The sequence below is a fragment of the Calonectris borealis genome, chromosome 3 (assembly GCF_964195595.1).
Source record: "Calonectris borealis chromosome 3, bCalBor7.hap1.2, whole genome shotgun sequence".
NCBI classification, from domain to species: domain Eukaryota; kingdom Metazoa; phylum Chordata; class Aves; order Procellariiformes; family Procellariidae; genus Calonectris; species Calonectris borealis.
In genome coordinates this window covers 70,126,888-70,145,266 of record NC_134314.1, presented here as the reverse complement: position 1 = coordinate 70,145,266, position 18,379 = coordinate 70,126,888, and positions in this window count along the sequence as shown.

Here is an 18,379-nt window from a genome sequence, read left to right as displayed (position 1 = left end):
TATTATTCCATTAAACCGAGCCCTTCTGGAGATCTCCACCTTCCAGAGTAATGAAACAGGGCAAGAGCTGGTCCTTATTGCTGATATATATATCATCTAACTTTTGTGCTTAAAAATTAGTTATCTAAATCTGAGTTACTCTAGTCTTTATGCTTAATGGCAAGAAGGACACAACTTCACAGGGTGATTTGTTTTGCCCATCTTGGACCACCATGTTAAGACGATATGCTTCATCTGAAGGAGAAAAACACCTTCTAATTTCTCTCAATTGACTATAAAAGGAGGTCAGGATAACTTTTTCAGATCTGAACAGACATCACTTTGAGATACCTAAGTGAGGTATCTAAGTGAGATGCGATAAGTCTGATTCTGTGGGAAGAGCACAGAGAAAGCACATTATGCCTTACCTCCTCATTTTGTACCCACACAAGAGCCAGGAACAATCAATTCCTTCTTTAAAAATTATTTTAGCCAGAAGTGCAGTTTTACCCAGTTTTATCCTGCCGGTAGCCTAAAAGATCATGCAAAGATAGCGGGTCCCTCCCCATCCTTTGCAAAGGAGAGCGTGGGCTCCCCTCAAGGTCAGCTTTTCCAGGCTCACACAGATACCCAGTGTGATTAGGCTGAAAGGGCAATCCTTTACTTTCACCACCCCTAAGAAAACTATAATTTCCCTTCCAAAGCATCCACTGCTCCATTGCATTGTGCTAGGACTGCCCTGGCAAGTTAAGAGTGCGATTTTTGCATTGATGGACAGACTTGAGGGCAGACCGGAGAACCAGCTGCCTTGGAGCTGGTTTTAATCTTGTTCTTTTGTGGCAAAAGTGCTCTGATTACAGTCCCAGCAAGGCAGCAGAATGCAAGCTCTGCATGCCTACCAGCAATGCGCAACTAGACACACGGCTGTGAAGCTCAGCTGTCCAGAAAACAAATGGAAAGGGCTTCACTAATTAAATATGACGGTGCTCTATCCCTTCCTTCCACAACTCAAGGAAATTGCTTTACTCAGAGACTCAGAAACCCAGCTTCTGAGTCACTGGACAAAAATATGAACACATTTCAGCGATTTCCGTACTTTTAGGTTCAGTCTTTCATTCCCGGAATAACACGCAGTGTAAGTAGCCAGTTCCCCACATTTGCTGCCATCCCATTTCATTTTGCCTGTAAACCCATGTTATTTTCATTAGCTGACCAGTCAGTCACTCTGCCATCTGACTTAACATGACAGCCATTCAAATCTGTCACATTCTCTAGAGTCATTGGATGTTGGGCTCAGATTAGTAAACAGGTGTTATCAATACCCCATAACAAGCAGAGAGTATGCAAGGCATCTCATTTAGAAGAAAGAATGATTTAAATAGATCTTACAGAAATTGTAAGGAATGCTGTGAATATGCTCAATATTGAATTCACTTCTGTGTGGGAACTGAATACTTTGATACGTCTAAAGAAAAATCACCTGCTATAGTTACAGTGGATTTTATTCCTTATTTAATAGAATTTTACTTTAAAATGACAACCAAAAAAGTATTTCATTCCCATCCAGAGATTTTAAATAAACACTTTATAAGCTCCACTCCACTTGGAATCTGTAAGAGATGCACTTAGCCATCAAGCAGAAAATTCTAGTTCTGTGTCAGTCCATATGGCAAACCTGTGACAAGTCCCTTTTTTCCTCTTTAAATTTCAGTGTCCCCATCTGCAAAATGTGTACTACATTACTTGCTTATTGTTTAATTTCATCCTTTAATTAATTTGATCAAGCCCCTCAAAATAAGTAAAATTTATTCAGAATAATGCAGCCTTTATTTTGATCAGTTTTGATCCCTTTCAGCAGGTAATCCTTGATAATGTAATCACTGGTTATAGAAGGTTTCATTTAATAATGAAAGACAAAAATTCTAAAAGAGAGAGACAGGAGGAAGCTACTGGAAGACTGGAGTGATAATAAAAGATGACTACAACCCAAAGTTGCATTACTTAGAGATTATTATTGATATTGCAAGAACTACCATATGCTTTGCAAGCTGTGACAGTCACCCGTGTAGTCACATGGATGAAATGATCAACTGCTTTTTGCATTCAAAGTGATAGGAACAAACTTGATCCAAGTAAGAGAAGCTGCTGTGTAACAAACAGCCCAGGGGCATCATGTGGTTTAATTACCATTTTGGGGGAGGAAGGTCGCTTGGTTTGGTTAGGTTGGGATCCTCAGCTGAAGGTCCTGCATGCAGTAAGTGCAACATTTATTTACTAATGTATTGCAAAGGAAAAAGCTAAATGAGTTCAGGAAGTTGCCATTTCAATATATCATGCAATCATGCTTATGCATCACGTCACATATTTGACACCATTAATGCCAGTGATGCACTGTCATGCCCTTAGCGCAAAAATGATGAGCCTGGTCTGAGGGGCAGGCAGGACTAAAGTAAATTTCCCAAGCTTTCCTAGTGACATTTAGGTTAGAGACTCAATGCTTATATAAAGGTCTTGTCTTCTTATAGCCTGCTACAACCCCTGTGCTGCATCCTTTGCGCCCTGTATAATTCTGGGGACGAGGTGGCAGAACCGCTTCCAGATGGGATATTTAATACCATCACAGTGGTCCTTCCTCTGCGATGGCATAGCTACTTCAGGAGGCACCAGAGTGCATCAAACCTCGGCACACCTGAGTGCACCCTCGACAGACCTTGAAGCATGGATCGAAGGGTACGCCTCAGAAATCTCCCACTGACCTCATTTTGGATTCAGACCTGACAGGATTTTAATCCCCCCTGCAATCACGATGGCTGTGCTCTCAGCAGAAGTAATACGCTCTCATTATTGGTGGACCTTCAGCTTCACAGACCATAACAGCATCGATCCTGTCACTGCACATGCAGAAAGTCCATGCTGGGGAACCTCTGCATGGACAGTAATTCCTTCTGCTCACTGTCAGTCCTGGGGAAACATGAGAGAAATCCTGTTTGCTTTAGGACTTCTGGTGCAGCATCTCCTCCCTAAAAGGAAGAATTATTTTGGGGTAGGTACAGGGAAAGGAGGTGAAAAGTGGGGATATGTACAACTCCATGGCCTGACCCCAGATATTATAGCATGTGCAGCAAACGCGCTCCTCTGACAACAGATGAAGTGCTGGGCTTCATTTATTCCTTCCTCACCTGCTGGACCTTGTCGTAGCTGAAAACAGGGGCAGCTCAGAGGGACTCCTTGTTCCATCTCCATCGCAAAGTGTGGGGCGCCGGGTAACTGGATATTTCTCTGCTAAATCTGATTTCGCACTTGCAATAGGAATGGATCAGCCCCCTTCAAAACAACATATCATATCTATTTTGGGAACATAAAGCGAAAGAGACTTTATTTAACAGTGCAACACATACAGGCATGTCTTCTATTTACTCCTTTTTTTATTTATTTACTCCTACATGAGGTCACTGAAACTAGCAAGAACTTTACAAATAATTTCATTTTTCACCATTGCTTATTAATCATTAAATAAGAGTTGGCACTTCATGTAAATAGACCTACATATCAGCTGGAGCTTTAAATGGGATTATGTCAATACAGTAGAAGTAGGGAAACATTTTTTTAATTTCCCTCAGTTTAGTCAGAGAAGGCAACATCGATGGTTTCATTTTGTTTATACAAAGTTTTCCTATGTTTTTCCCATGCACCAGTGGTATTTTGCAGCACAGGAAAGGATTTGCATCTGAAGTATTTTGACTTAAGCTTTCTTATTTTTATTAAATCACAAAAATTTTCACTAAATTTAGGGGTTTTTTTCCTAAATGCTTTGTTTACTCTTGAATGTATTCTAAATTTGGGGGCAAAGAGGACCTCACACAGTCCCTTTATATCACCTACAAGACAACCAACAAGAGAACTGAGACAAAAAGTAGGCCAACTTTTTTCTTAAGATATAACTGTTCCTTTTTCTCAAGCTTGATCCAGTATGGAAGTTTCATTTAAATGTGACCTGCAAAGCAAAAATGAAAAGCAAGCACAAACTTCTGCACTGAATATCTCCAGGATGTGGGGTGCAAGAAAATCCACTACAGAAAGGGCTGTAATATTTTAGTGCATGGGTTTTGGGGGGAGGTTCCCCCCATAACCTCCCAACTCACTGCAGAGACCCCAGAATTCATCCTATGTTGACTCCAGATTGACTGTCTCAGTTGAAATGAGAATTTGTGGCATCACTCTCTGAATGTCCACAGTGTCACATGCTGGAATTTTTTCAGTGAACTAAAAGTGAACTTTCAGCGAACAAAAAGAAATTTCACCAAGGAAAAGGAATTCAGAGTTCTTCAAAAAATATCTGTGATGAATGCCTTTTCTGCTTTGTCTAACATGTGGCCTGAGGAGCCCTGGGAGACTGTGGTCTATAGCGAGAGTTGTGTGAGGGAGAAGTGAGTAAAGCAAGACTACTGTCAGTACATTCAAATCCAGTATCCAAAGTCTGCATCTCGACCAGGAAATGTATAGAAGCTTCTCAGTAGAAAAAGACTGTAAAAGCCTTAGTCTACTTCCTGCAGGTGCCAGCACCCAACACCCAGTCAACAACTGAGCTTTTCATATCAGAGTGGAGCAACTTCTCCAGTTCCTGGGGAAAAAAGTGCAAGCAGAATTGAGTAGCAGATGCTGTAGGTAGAAGAGGAGAAATGTGTAGATATTGACAGCTATTGCCTGTTCCAAAGAAAGTGAGGGAATTGGTAAGAGGCTGAAAAAACCCACTCATTTATGGCTTTGAGGCAATGTTTTAAAATATTTGGGGCAAGACCGACAAAGTTAGGTAATGCAGATTTAGATATTTGATTGTTAAATGGGTTGACGCTCTATGTAAATGAACCCTACCGTGCCATGCAGGGCTTTGGAGGAGGCCACTTTCACATGTGTGATATAGGGAAGGGAACTTACCTCTGTGTCCTTGGGAGCATTAAAGCAAGGATTTATATGGAAAGCAGTCCCTCCCTTTTTTCCCCATTGAAACTTGACTCTCCCATCCCCCACCCCAAAATCAGCATCCGCAATACTACCTCCACTGAACATGCCTGTAGTATTCCCACCCATGTGTCATTTGCTGACACTAATTGAAAACAGGGACCTTGACAAAACGGTCTACATTGAGAGAAAGAAAACATTAGTGTCATTGTGATGCTAATAGAGGATGCTATAGTTAGACTGGGAGGAAAGGGAGGGGGGCTATGTGTATGCACCTCTTTTGATTTATCCGTGGTACTTCCATACATTTTTCATTTATAGGAAAGAAAAATGGTCTTTTTTTCAAATTACCTTGATAATGCCAAAAAAGAAGAATCAGGCATATGTTCAAATGTTTCAGGCTTTCCACAGTTAAAAGAAAGCTGAATTTAAACTACGGAAAAGTACAGGGGTTTTTGTTTCAGCCTGTCCTTGAATATTCTTTTAAAACACCAGCTCATTATAGTCAAAGGTCCTAATTTTAAGAATGTCAGACTCCATGGGGGTTTCATTGGCTCTTTGCTATTCATTTCATGAATGGTCCGGACCTTCGTTTTGATCAGCCAGGGACTTTTGGGAACAAACCTTGAGGTGAAGGTGGACATACATTGCTTTCCTGCTACGAAGTTAGACTCCAAGCTGTCACAGTATATAAGAAGAAACTCGTGGAACAAACTGCCTCAGATATCCATAGGGAATACACATATGTGATTAACCCAACTGGCCACTGGGTGTGACCATTGCACCACACAAAAACATCTGAGACTTTTCCAAAGACAGGTCTGGAAGTATTGGAGCTAGAAAAAAACCACAATCTTTTGAGGTATGAGTAGGCAACAGTAATGTCAAATAACTTTCTGTGCACAGTTTTCACACGCTTGCTGCACAATATGGAACCTCTCTCAAAAGCCAGACATAGAGCATTTAAAATCATAGTGTAAAAAAATTCAGTGAAAATCACGTTAATGACATTGCCAGAATCCCTTTTCCTTCTCCAAAGGAAAACTAGTAAGTCCCTCAAAGCTGCAGGTGTTTGGCGCTCTGTTCACTGAAGCCACATTAATAGAATAAGCATATTCACAGGCACAATGGCTTAACTAGGCGGTATCCAAACTGTTAGCTCTCAGTTACCTATCTTGCAGCCAAAAGGGTACCCACTAAAAAGAAGAGGAAAAATAAAGTCTACAATAAATTATTGATAATTATTTTTCTTCAAATCTGGGTTCTGTAAATATGAGACAAAAGAATTTTGTCCAGAGTAACCCAGCCAGATCTGTGGCATTATGCAGCTCGTATCAGCCCACTTCAAAATGCTTCCCAATTTTATGTGTTATTTTATAGCATTTCTACCATTGAAAAGTCCCCAAAATTATCTTTTACATCAGATATACTCTTTTATATTCTCAGTGCAGATACAGATGTACACATCAATCTGCAAGATCTGTTTTCCTGACCACACTCAGGTTCAGTAGCAAAACGTTTGCATATTCCCTTGAGTCAGGTTGAAGTTCAGTAGTACCAGCCCCTGATCAAAGAGTCAATAGTAGAATAACATCACCTTGATCTCTGAAAAAGCTGTCAGTCCTGAGATTGCTTGAGCTTACATTGGTTACAACTACCTCAACAGGCAATAACTGAAGAAAAAATCACCAAGAGGGTAACTGTGCTTTGCCTTTCTTTCATCCTTGGGTTAATACCCAGTGCTCTGGTCAGTGGGTATCAACCACGATGGATGTTACAGGGTCGGTTTTACCAAAACATGAGTTTTCCCGTGCAGGAGGAATCTGAAGCTGTACTTGTGGAAAGCTTCATTGCATACAAAGTGAGGGTCTGAATTCAGATCTGCCTTTCAGATCATATATGAACAGGAATGCCACTTCCCAGAAGTGCAAATTGCATCACTGACTTCTAAAGGGGTCTAAAAATCAGCGTGTGCTGGTTTTAGAGGGGAAGATAAGCAGTAGGGGAAGTTAACCTCTGTTTCAGGCTTCTCTCTGTACCTTTATGTCTGATTTTTTAAAGGTATGCTTTAGTAAAAAATAAAGCATGACCAACTCAATAATAATAATAACAATAACAATAACAATAATAATAACAATAATAACAATAATAATAATAATAATAATAATAATAATAATAATAATAATAATAATAATCTCTCAGTATCTAACAGCTCATGCTGGAACTTATCCATAGTTCTCAGACTCAGTGTGTTTTTACGCTGAGACATCTGGCATCTTCCTGAATTTGTGATGAGCTGCCAATGTTTTAACAAGGGGCTTTCAGCAAACACCACTTTCCCTATACGTTTGCGCTAAACCTTAAACTGGGATTCTGTGAGTTAAGGGCTATGGAAACTATTCATTTGTTTCCCCATTTAAACAAAAATGTTTTCTCATAACCCTGGGCTAGGAAGGAGCAATTCCACTTGACAAATAAACAGAATGTTCTTGCTGGAAAGAGACACTTTCTATCCGAAAGCAAAACACATTGGCTATATTGCTAGCATAGCGCACAGCTCAACCCCTGTGTAATTTGAATGTAAAAAGAGAGAAGGTCTTTAGAAAATTCCTCATCCTTGGTGAAATCTACTACATTCAGAAGGAGGGGGGCAAAGCACTCTCTTCTGAAGTGTCTTTATGGTCTCCAGGGAGAATATTCTTTATAAGACAGGAAGATTTAGCAGGATTCGGAAAGGAGAGCAAGCGCCCTCAGAAGCAGAGAAAACACCTACCCATCTTTCAGTTTGGCTGTAAGGGACTCCTGACAGCCCAGAGCTGTTTCCTCAAGCGCCTCCTTACTGAAAAGCCTTTGTGTGTGTGTGTGTGTGTGTATAAAATAAGTTCAAGAATTTTTGTCACCACGGAAAACAAGCAACAGCAGCTCCCTTTGTCAACCTGTAGCATTTCATATACTGGGCTGAGTCCCAGGGTGGGGAGCAGCAGCTCTCTTCATTACTGGCAGCGCCGCACAGCTGTGACCGTGGCCCGGGGACTCTCCCACCTACGCAAGGGCATCCCCACTGTGGCACGCAACTGCCCAGCAGCGCATGTGCTACCCACCACGACTTCAGCTTCACTAAATGTAGTGAGAAGGAAATACGGACGGGACAAAATAACCACTGTCGTACATCTGACTGAGAGAAGAAACTGGAAGCCGAAGAGTGGCATCCGAGGTGCATCCCCTTGTCTGGTGACTCCATCACCCTCTCCTTGACCATGCCATCACCAGGCTCTTTATGGACAGGGTGCAGAAGGCTTTCCTCCTCATCCGGAGGCTAGTTTAGCATTTTCAAGGAAATTAGGTGCATGAATCCTGTTAAATGGGCTTTGTACCTTTTATATATCACCACTTATTTAGTAGCTTATAAGAAAACTTCTACAATAGGCTGGATTTTAACTGAAAATAAAAGGTTGTGTGTCTCACTGACAGCCCTCAGGAGGTGCTCAGAATCTTGATTTCCTGTACCTGTATGTTTCAATCATTTCAACTAACTCATAGGCTACCAGGGTCAAGAGCTCGGAAAAAGGATGCAAAAAGTTGTGCTCAGTGTATTTTCTCTCATCAGAGTTTCCATGGCACAATATATAACAGACATTTGGTAGGATTAATGCGCTAGTGATAAAACAGTAGCCTGGAGACACAATGATACTGTAGTTGTGCCATAGAAAATCAGACTGTATAAAAAGATATCCTCTACCAGAGGCCTGTTTTTGAGATCTGTGCAATATTAGAATGGCTGGTGCACAAGCAATTCTTCTATCTTTGTGTTTGGTAAACTGAGTTCATCCTGCCAAATATATGCCCAAAATGGAGGATAAAAAACCAAACAAAAACTAACAAAACCAAACAAACAAACAAACAAACAAAACCACACACACACACACACCCCAAAAAAATCAAAAACCCCAAAACCAAAACACCCAAAAAACCCAAACAAACAAAAAAAAACCCACCTCCCACATCCTGGTTCTTCCCAACCTTTCCATATCTGTTCCAGTTTGAACTGGGCTATCTTATTTTAAACCTTTATACCCTTCACCAGGGTCTGATGGTTTTGAATGTTTTAAGTGTGAGTGATGGGAGAGAGAACAATAATTGCAAAACAAACATTTCGAAAAACATTTCATCTCTAAACAATTATTCCTAATAAATTTTGAATAGCTGCTTGGTAGAATCTATTTAGTACATGCTCTAACTTTTGGGAGGGGCATGTCGACAGACTTGAATCCTTGGGAGACATCGTTCAAATACAGAAGTTTCATATTTCATGATGGAAATTTTGAAATATGCCCAGCTGCACTGCTATGTTAGGCCCATGGAGCAAAAGTCTGTAACTCCAGGCAGGAACAACGGTGGCAGAAAATTCTACACCTCAACTCTATTTCATATTAGTACCTGGTATTACCCATGAATTAACATATCAGTGCTTGAGAAGATATTGTCTCCCCTATAAAAGGTTGGAGATGCTGAGGCAAGTGTTAGTATGTTAGCTGTGAGACGAATAAACACACAAACCATTACAGTTAATTTCCATACAGAAAGAAAATGAGCTACCAAATGCAAGACTAAATAGCACATAAAAATCTTTCAGCCCTTTACTATCAGAAGAAAAAGAGAAGCAAACAACAGGCCGATGAATTCACAGATTTGGAGTCAAATTTTCTGCTACTATAACTCCCATATAATTCTGTGAAGTTCTGTCATTAGAGAATTTCACACTGATGGAAAAGTTTTGTTCAACAGACAGAATTTATTCCTATTTCAATCATCTGCAAGCACATAACTGCAATCAGTTGGAGTGGGATCTAGTCCAAGCATAAGTGGAGGGAAACAAAATTTTGCTATTCTCTATTGTCATAGGAAAATATTTCAGCCCCTAGTTTTCCTGACATCTGCACATAAGGGATGAGGGATAGTGGGAGCTTTATGGAAAATGTTCTTCATCAGGTTTTCATCAGTCTGAAGAGGAAAGAGGATGTCTTGCTGTGGTGGTGCCCCAGCCTCCAGCAAGCTGAATGTTACAGTGTTTTAGGAGAATGGTCTCCTGTAAAACACTGCAGAGCACATAGGGGAAAACAGCAAGTGAATTATATTTGCGGTAGAGGCCCTTTATTCTTTGTTGCTTTCCTTTTGTTTTGAAAAGAAAAAACAGAGGTTTCATCAATACCTGAGGACTGCTAACAGTCCTCATACTCCCACTTGGCAAAGCATTTAGTCATTCAGACACTCCAGTTTTGCGACAACTGCCGTCATCAGCTGGCTGATTAGCTGTTTGGTTTTCTTTTAACATGCATTTCATTCCAAAAGTATCACCACAAGGTGCAGTTTCAAAGATTTCTGTTCCTTTAAAAACATTTTTGTATTTTTGTCTTTTCTGTTCATTTGTTAATTTTTTGTAAATTTGCTTTGCCTATGTTTCATGTGTCTAAGCTTCTTCTGTTACCTTCCTCAGATGGGATGACACGAAATGAATGTAATAGCCAAGCTGAAAACATACCACTGATATAGACAATGGTTTTACATTTTTCTGTGTTACTCTAATGTTTTATCTGCATTTCCAGCTATCACATCACACTAAGCAGATGTTTTACTGGGCTGTCTACGGTGATTCCCTGCTCTTTTATCCGAGTGATGGTCATGAATCCAGCACTGTCTGTGACCGTTTGAATGTGCACTATCTTGCATTTATCAGCCCTGAAATTCAGCTGTTTCTCTTCTGATTACTTGCATATTTGTAAGGTCTCTGAATCATTCCCCTTTAATATAAACAGACATTAATGTCTGCGGCATCTCTCAATTTAATCACCTGTCCTGGTTTCAGCTGGGATAGAGTTAATTTTCTTCCTAGTAGCTGGTATAGTGATGTGTTTTGGATTTAGTATGAAAATAATGTTGATAACACACTGATGTTTTAGTTGTTGCGAAAGTCAAGGACTTTTCAGCTTCCCATGCTCTGCCAGGTGCACAAGAAGCTGGGAGGGAGCATAGCCAGGACAGCTAACCCAACTGGCCAACGGGGTATTCCACACCATATGACGTCATGCTCAGCATATAAAGCTGAAGGAAGAAAAAGGAGGGGGGGACGTTCGGAGTGATGGCGTTTGTCTTCCCAAGTCACCGTTACGTGTGATGGAGCCCTGCTTTCCTGGAGATGGCTGAACACCTGCCTGCTGATGGGAAGCCGTGAATGAATTCCTTGGTTTGCTTTGCTTGCACACATGGCTTTTGCTTTCCCTATTAAACTGTCTTTATCTCAACCCAAGACTTTTCTCACTTTCACCCTTCAGATTCTCTCCCCCATCCCATCGGGGAGGAGTGAGTGAGCGGCTGGGTGGTGCTTAGTTGCCGGCTGGGGTTAAACGACGACATCACCTCACCATCGTTTCAGGTCAATTGTTTCAAACAAGTTTCTAAGAAAAGAAAAAGGCCTGAAATTTGTGTGTGCAATTATTCTTTTTGTTCTCCTCTCCACTAGTTATTTTTTCTTTCGCCTTTACCTTCCTTTCACCTTTGCCCATTTAGGCTTAAAAAATTTTTCCCAAATGTTTCGCTGCTCCCCTTCAAAAGGCTCAAGAAAGAGAAGATTCAAGATCACCGAATAGGTAACATTTGTCTCTGTACTAAATAAACTCAGCATTTTTCAACAATTTAAAAATGTTTCCCCTTTCAGCTTATATGTCTGAAGTATTTGTGATGTTGTGGTAGTGCTATGAGCCCTGAAAGTGCTGAGTACTTTGAATCTGATTTAAAAAAAAAAAAATCAGATGCTTAAATTTACATAAAAGAATGTCCAGTTACATTTTAATTCCTACTCATTTGTAATTGGAAAAACTACTGAAGACTTACAGCAAAATCTTTCCTCTTGTTTGGGTTGAGAACTGCATTGTTTAATTGTGATAAAATAAGTTATATAGTATGTTTTAGGACAGGATGAATAAAAGTCTTGTAATCTGTTTTTTTATTGTGGCCAATGCAACAAAACATCTCAAAAAAATAAGTCTTGAGGGATGTGATGGTTGAAAATATTGTTCACTGAACTTGCTAAATTCCATGTAATGATTTGTATTTGCACTATCTCTAGTTTTAGAGGAACTTAGGGGCTTTACGAAAAGAACAAGCAAACAATTGCCTCCAGCAGGCCAGGCACTTATTCCCAGACTCCGAACAACCTAGGCTTTATCTCGAAGTGCACACATCAGACCACATGGCACTCAATTCATCTACAGCCCCACTGCCTTGCTTGTTCAAATGCCATTATATTTTACTCCAAATGAAAATAGGGTTTGATTTACAATCATAATAATGATCATTTATACAGCATTTTTCAAGTAAGGATGGCAGATCACAGGATAAACTCAGAACTATTTATATAGGGATTGCTTTGCCAGTATGTAAGCCCACCAAAATGAAAGGTGATAGCCTTCAAACAACAGCTGGACAAATATTATCCAACATATACATTATCTTAATTAATTTTTACCTTTTTTCTCAACTAATTTATTAGAGTAATTTTTCTTTTTGTAGTAATCAACCAGCTGCATAGCTCTGCAAATACTATTCATGGAATAAATCACTTGAAGGATAAAGATGATTTTCATGGAAACATTTACTTGGCAAATATTTCTTCTGATAATTGAGGAGCTTAGCTTTAAAAATCATGCAATAACACTGCATAGTCATTCTAGACAAGCATAAAAAAATACCTTTAAGTGAAATTATAGAAAGAATTCTACACAGCAGGAAGTAATTAGCCAAATGGGAATATGGCTATGATGGTGAGATTAACACTTTTAACTGGTGAAAAGTTGTCCACGTTCTTTAATTGTTAGATATGCTCTAAGATCTTGCCTTATATCTCATCAAAAGAATCTTTAACCAGGTCTATCTATACTTCTAAAGAAATTCTTTCTTTTGAAAAGGCTTGGCTTGCACAAGATTTTAACTGAACAAATCCCATTAACAGCAACGAAAGTCACTCTGCTAAATCCCCCATACCCCAGAACGGAAACAACTGCGTAAGTAATGTGCAAGTTTGTACTCTTCTGAAAATGTATAGACCTGAGATAGAAGGGAAACAGCTTCTTTTGTCACAGATGCATGATCATCTTAAAGTGTCATGCACCCTCCTGGAGGGAAAGGAAGGGAGGGAAAGGAAGGGAAGGAGGGAAAGGATGGAAAAGAGAGGAAGGAGAGAAGGGAGGGAAGGGCAAGAAGAAGGGAGAAAACAGGGAAGCAAGGAAGGAAGATGAATGCACAGGAAAAGTAAAATTATAACAAAACAAAGGTCACCACCGATACCTTGTACTAAATACACCTGCATTTTGTGTTCCAAAGGAATTGTCCAGGCTGCCTGGCCTCACCTTTTTTCTTTTGAAGTTCTTTCTGGAATTGGCTCTTATCTAAGCAGTTCATGCATCCCTATTGAAATACTCAAATATGGAGCAAGGTGTGAAGAGGAACAGAAGATTAAGCAAGGCTGCAGAAAATACCCATTTATTCATCTTTCAAAGGCAATAGAAAGGGAGTCGAGCACATCTTTATTCTTCTGTGAGAGGATGCTATTGTTCATCTTATTCTAATCATGAAATTTGAACTTAAAAGGAAGAAAGAGAACACCCCTCTGACAGTGCACAGTACATATTTTCCAGAAATAATTCTTATAGAGATATATGTCAACCCTATGTATCCAAGAATGACCCAACAGTCACAAAGCAACACACAGAAGCATTTGGTACAATCTACAAAGCTGCACTTCTTGATCTATTTTTGTTCCAGACAGATTAGAGAACTGCATGGCAGAAGAAGAAAACACTGCTAATCTTTCGTGACTGCTAGACAGTGCTGCAGAAATGTAATTGCAGAACCAGAAACTCCATGAAAAGAATGCCATGCCATTTACCACAATTCAGAATGAATCCAATTATTCCTTAATCACACTAAAGGGCATGTTCCTCAAGCACAAATAAAAAGAAAACTGTAAGAATCGGGTCTCCACTAAAAATCCATGAGATTTGTAGAGTGAATCTTTTCTTAAAAAATAAAAATATATCAAGAAAACACTGAAAATTTTCTACTCCTACAAGCCACTGGTCTACTAACATTGTCATCTTCTCCTTCCGCCTCCATCCAAAAAACCCAAACTGTTAGAAAATACAGTCTGAAGTCTAAAGGATGGGGAAAAGAAGGGCCGGTGTTGTCCAATCATCTTGAGTAAGTCTGAGTTCATTTCTTTCCAAAGGGCTCTTCTGCAACTCTTTGATTCAGATGTAAGTGGCACTTTCAACACTAGGTAAAGTGCTTGAAATGAGGAGAGATACAAAGGGGTTGAGGATGTTAGCTCAGAATAAGTTACTTCTCTCTTCTTCTGTCTAGTAATTGAGTGTGACATTGACAGTTTCGCGAGTCTTTCTTGTAGACATTTGGATTGGAAACAATAACATCTGTAGTTTTTAAAAGCCATGATGTAAAGCTTTCATTAGCTATTGCACACCCAGCAATATCTCAGGACAACGTGTTTGTCTGCTTAGGCAGTTCCAAAGTTTCCACAGACTCCTGATAGGTGGGTTTTTTTCCTTTCTCTTTCTTTTCCCACTCCCGCAAGCAGACTGGACTGGACCAGAGCTGAATCCTGCTCCATGCTGGGGCTGTGTACCTTGCACTTGTGAGCATTGTACCTCCTTTTCCACAACAATCCCGTTCACATTACCAGGGAAGAATACAACCTTGGCTTTTGGTTTCATGTAGGCAAGACATCCACAGAGGAAGAGTCTTCTCCAACTCTTCACCTGAAGGTTAGTAACATTCATTACCTTCCATTGATCATGTTTTCATCAGGAATGGTGGATAATAAACACCTCGGTTCTTTTCTCTCTGTTTGAGTCTGAATATCCTCCTTCAGAAAACCTGAATTGCAAGCCTATTCCATCAGCCTTAGTTTGGAGTCAGTTTGTCTTCTACTGGGTACATGTGATCCATATACTCTTCTTCCATAATCATCTTCTGCAACCCCATTGAATCAGGACTTTGCCTATCAACTGCCTGGCGAACACATTTGTACTCCCACAGAATAATTTGAGATAAATTAACTTGTTTTTCAAAAATGAGAGGCTCTATTATACAAGCTTTATACAAAAGGTGCCTGGTAGAGTTGGAGTTGCTTTGCAGTAGGAACAATTTACATTTTATTGTTAAAATAAAGAAAACAACAGCACTGCAAAACTGAGAAAGAAACTCCAAATTCACTCAGTAGAATCCAAATGTGGAAGATTTGATCTACCTGTAAGTAGACAACAGTGCAACGTAACTGGCTCCCTTCTATGATATGTGGGTGAAAAATCTTGGTGTTTTAATTGCTGCACAGCCCTTCTCACCCATGTTTGTCTGTGCAGGACTGTAGCCCTCTTCATAGCAGCTAATCCTAGTTTTCCAAGTGACTGCCCTGCACAGGACATGTTGCAATGTCTTGTCACGTTCAAAGGCCCTTCAGATCTCAGAAGAACTACCAACACAAAAAGCTCCTTAGCGAAATTCCAGAGTATTTGGTCTACCTCGGGTCACTGTTATGACTGTGCAGGGAAAGTACTTGATCACTACTCTCCTATAAAAACAGTCACAAGCTGCTGATGTTTGGCAGTGCTTGTATCTGTTAATAAAGACTCTTTTTATTCTTACAGATAGGACCCACTCCAGTGGAGAGGGATGAGAATTCACCATGGTCCTTTCTGAAGTTTGAACTCCATTTTACTCTGGAGTAGAGAAGGTTTTGACAGGAAGATGGCTTGTTGATAGAGATAGTTCATCTGTAAGTGGACACACTGCAGTGTCAGTTACATCTCTGCCCATGCAGCATAGCTGACCTTATATCAAAATCTCCTACCTTAAAATGGAGTTTTCATATTTACTTTCCGAATCACCCTTTCTTTAAAATGCTCATAAAAAGCTGATACAAAACAACTTAATGAGCTCTGTGACACCAACATAAACCCTTGTCTTCTGTAGGAATAATATCAAGTATAATTATAAGTAACTGTTATCTCACACACAGTCTGAATTCAGAACAAAGTTCTTTAACACAAAATTTGATTGGAAACAATTTAAAAACATGAGGTATATTCAATTATCTATAATATTATAGTGCCCAGGGGCCCTAAGTGAGATAAGGATGTTGTGATATACTTTGTAGAAACACATGGTAGGAGACAGTTGCCTCAGTTTACAGTCTAGCTGAACAGGGTGACAGCAAATGAGAAGGGGAACAGATTAAACAATTGGACCCTGCTCAGTAGCTCTGCAGTAAACAAGACCTAGCTCCCTTGATTCCTCTTTCAGCTGCTACTCTTTGGCCCCCATTGCCTTTGCACGGCAAGAAGGGGCAGACTGTTAGGATCAATGCATCCACAAACATCTATACATGACCAAGTCAGTGATGTATGTTACATGAGCAAATGTGTATACACTTATAGTTCTGAAACATGTACCTACAATCCCAAAAATATTTGCTTGGACTACAGAGGAATTCAACATTTCGTTTAATGTGGCAAATAACTTAAAAGGTAAAGGCTAATCAGGTTAAAACTAAATTGAAGAAAATATTATCAAAATCATACACAAACACAGAACACCTGGAGGAGCTTTCAAGCCCAAGGTGTTAAAGAGAATGTGACATCAACATAGAAAATGAACATTTCCAAATTTCATCACCCAGTTCCTATCCAACAGAACATTTCTGGCCAGCTAAACCTTTCCATTCTCAAACACATGATTAGCCCCAAATTCTAACAGCACGCGTGTCCCAAAATTATATAAATAAAGCAATACAACAGCTACTGGCCTACACAGCAGCTGGACCAGATGGCGTCTCTATACATTTTTAAACAATACAATGTAACACTGTATTAACACATCTACTTGCATAAGTATATGTAGAGATACAAGACAATAACAATACTTGACACTAATCCTGAGGAAATCAGCACGGAAAATAACTTGCCTTCTAGAGGCTAGCAAGAGTCCTCAACAGTGATAGCAAAATATTATTACATATCTGTGATAAAAGATTTCTACCTCTTTGTCTGACATTGTTCTCATTGACTTGCTAAGTATTGCTTACCAGTGTGCCACCAACATCAATATTAAGGAGTTGTTAAATATTCTACATTATTTATAGTATGAAAATATGAATAGCTTCTCAGTCTTGAATCCACTAGGCTCTATAGAGTCTCCTCAAAGTATTTACATTATCCTTCAGAAGTGATAACACGTTGGTTTGGAGGTTGAACACAGCTCTTACCAGTATTTCAAAACTGCAGCCTCTACCTTCCTACCTCCCCACCTCTGTTTTACGAGAAAGAGATGTCCACCAGCTCTCTCCTCCATGATATTGCCTTTGGAGCCTCCCGCGCGGACCCTGGTACAACCATCGGCCGGTCCTCCTGTGGGCCCGTCCCAGGTGATGTTTTTCTGACACTTCCTTCCTTTTCTCCAGAAGAACCAACAGACAGACGTCTGCCTTGCACCAAGGGCATGCAGATGTCTCCTGAGTGTGCAACATTTTTGGACAAATTCAGGAAGTAAACAAAGTGAAGTAATTAAGAGAGAGCGCTACACAATTTTCTTGCCTTTCTAAAGCCAGTAAGAGAAAAGTACCTTTTATTCCACTGCGATAGCCCACTCAAACCAACTATACATAGTATTTTTTCCTAATATATGTCAATAACCAGCTGAACTCATAAATCTCTGTCTTGTCTAATGAAGATTTCTGACATGCCGAACTTAGCTGCTGGCTCAAAATATCTCATAAGAAGATCAAATCCTATAGATTTCAAAATGAAAAGAATTTACAGCAGCTTCTCCACAATCTGTCCTGCCCTCCCTCCAAGAGCCAGCTTCTCTCTAACCCCATAAAGCCCTCTCCTGCCTTTGTCATCCACCCCCTCCCCTGCCTCTGAAGCACAGGACTTGTTCAATGGCCATAATTCAGTTGGATGCCTGAACTCTTAAATAAAAATTTTCAAGACAGTGAGTAAAAAGAATAGAAATGAGTCAAAAACCTGAAACATCAAAAGCTTATCTGGTTTCCAGATTTAAGGTGTCAGGCCCTGCACTTTGACTTTCCTTCATCACATGTTTCAGGAGAAGAGAGGGAACACCACTTATACCCACACTAATAAAAAGCTGGGAACATAAACAAAATTTGTTTTTCAAAATCCCCAAACACTTTAGTTCTTAGTTCAAGGTTTTGTTTGTTTGCTTGCTTAAATTGTGAGAAAATCTGAGGAAAAGGTGTTGGGTTTGAGGGTTTGGGGTTTTTTTTTTCAGAATTCCCTGTTGAAAACAGAATCTCTTTTCCAACCAATCCTGCCTGCCAACTAGGTGTGCCATCAATTCAATGGCAAATTTG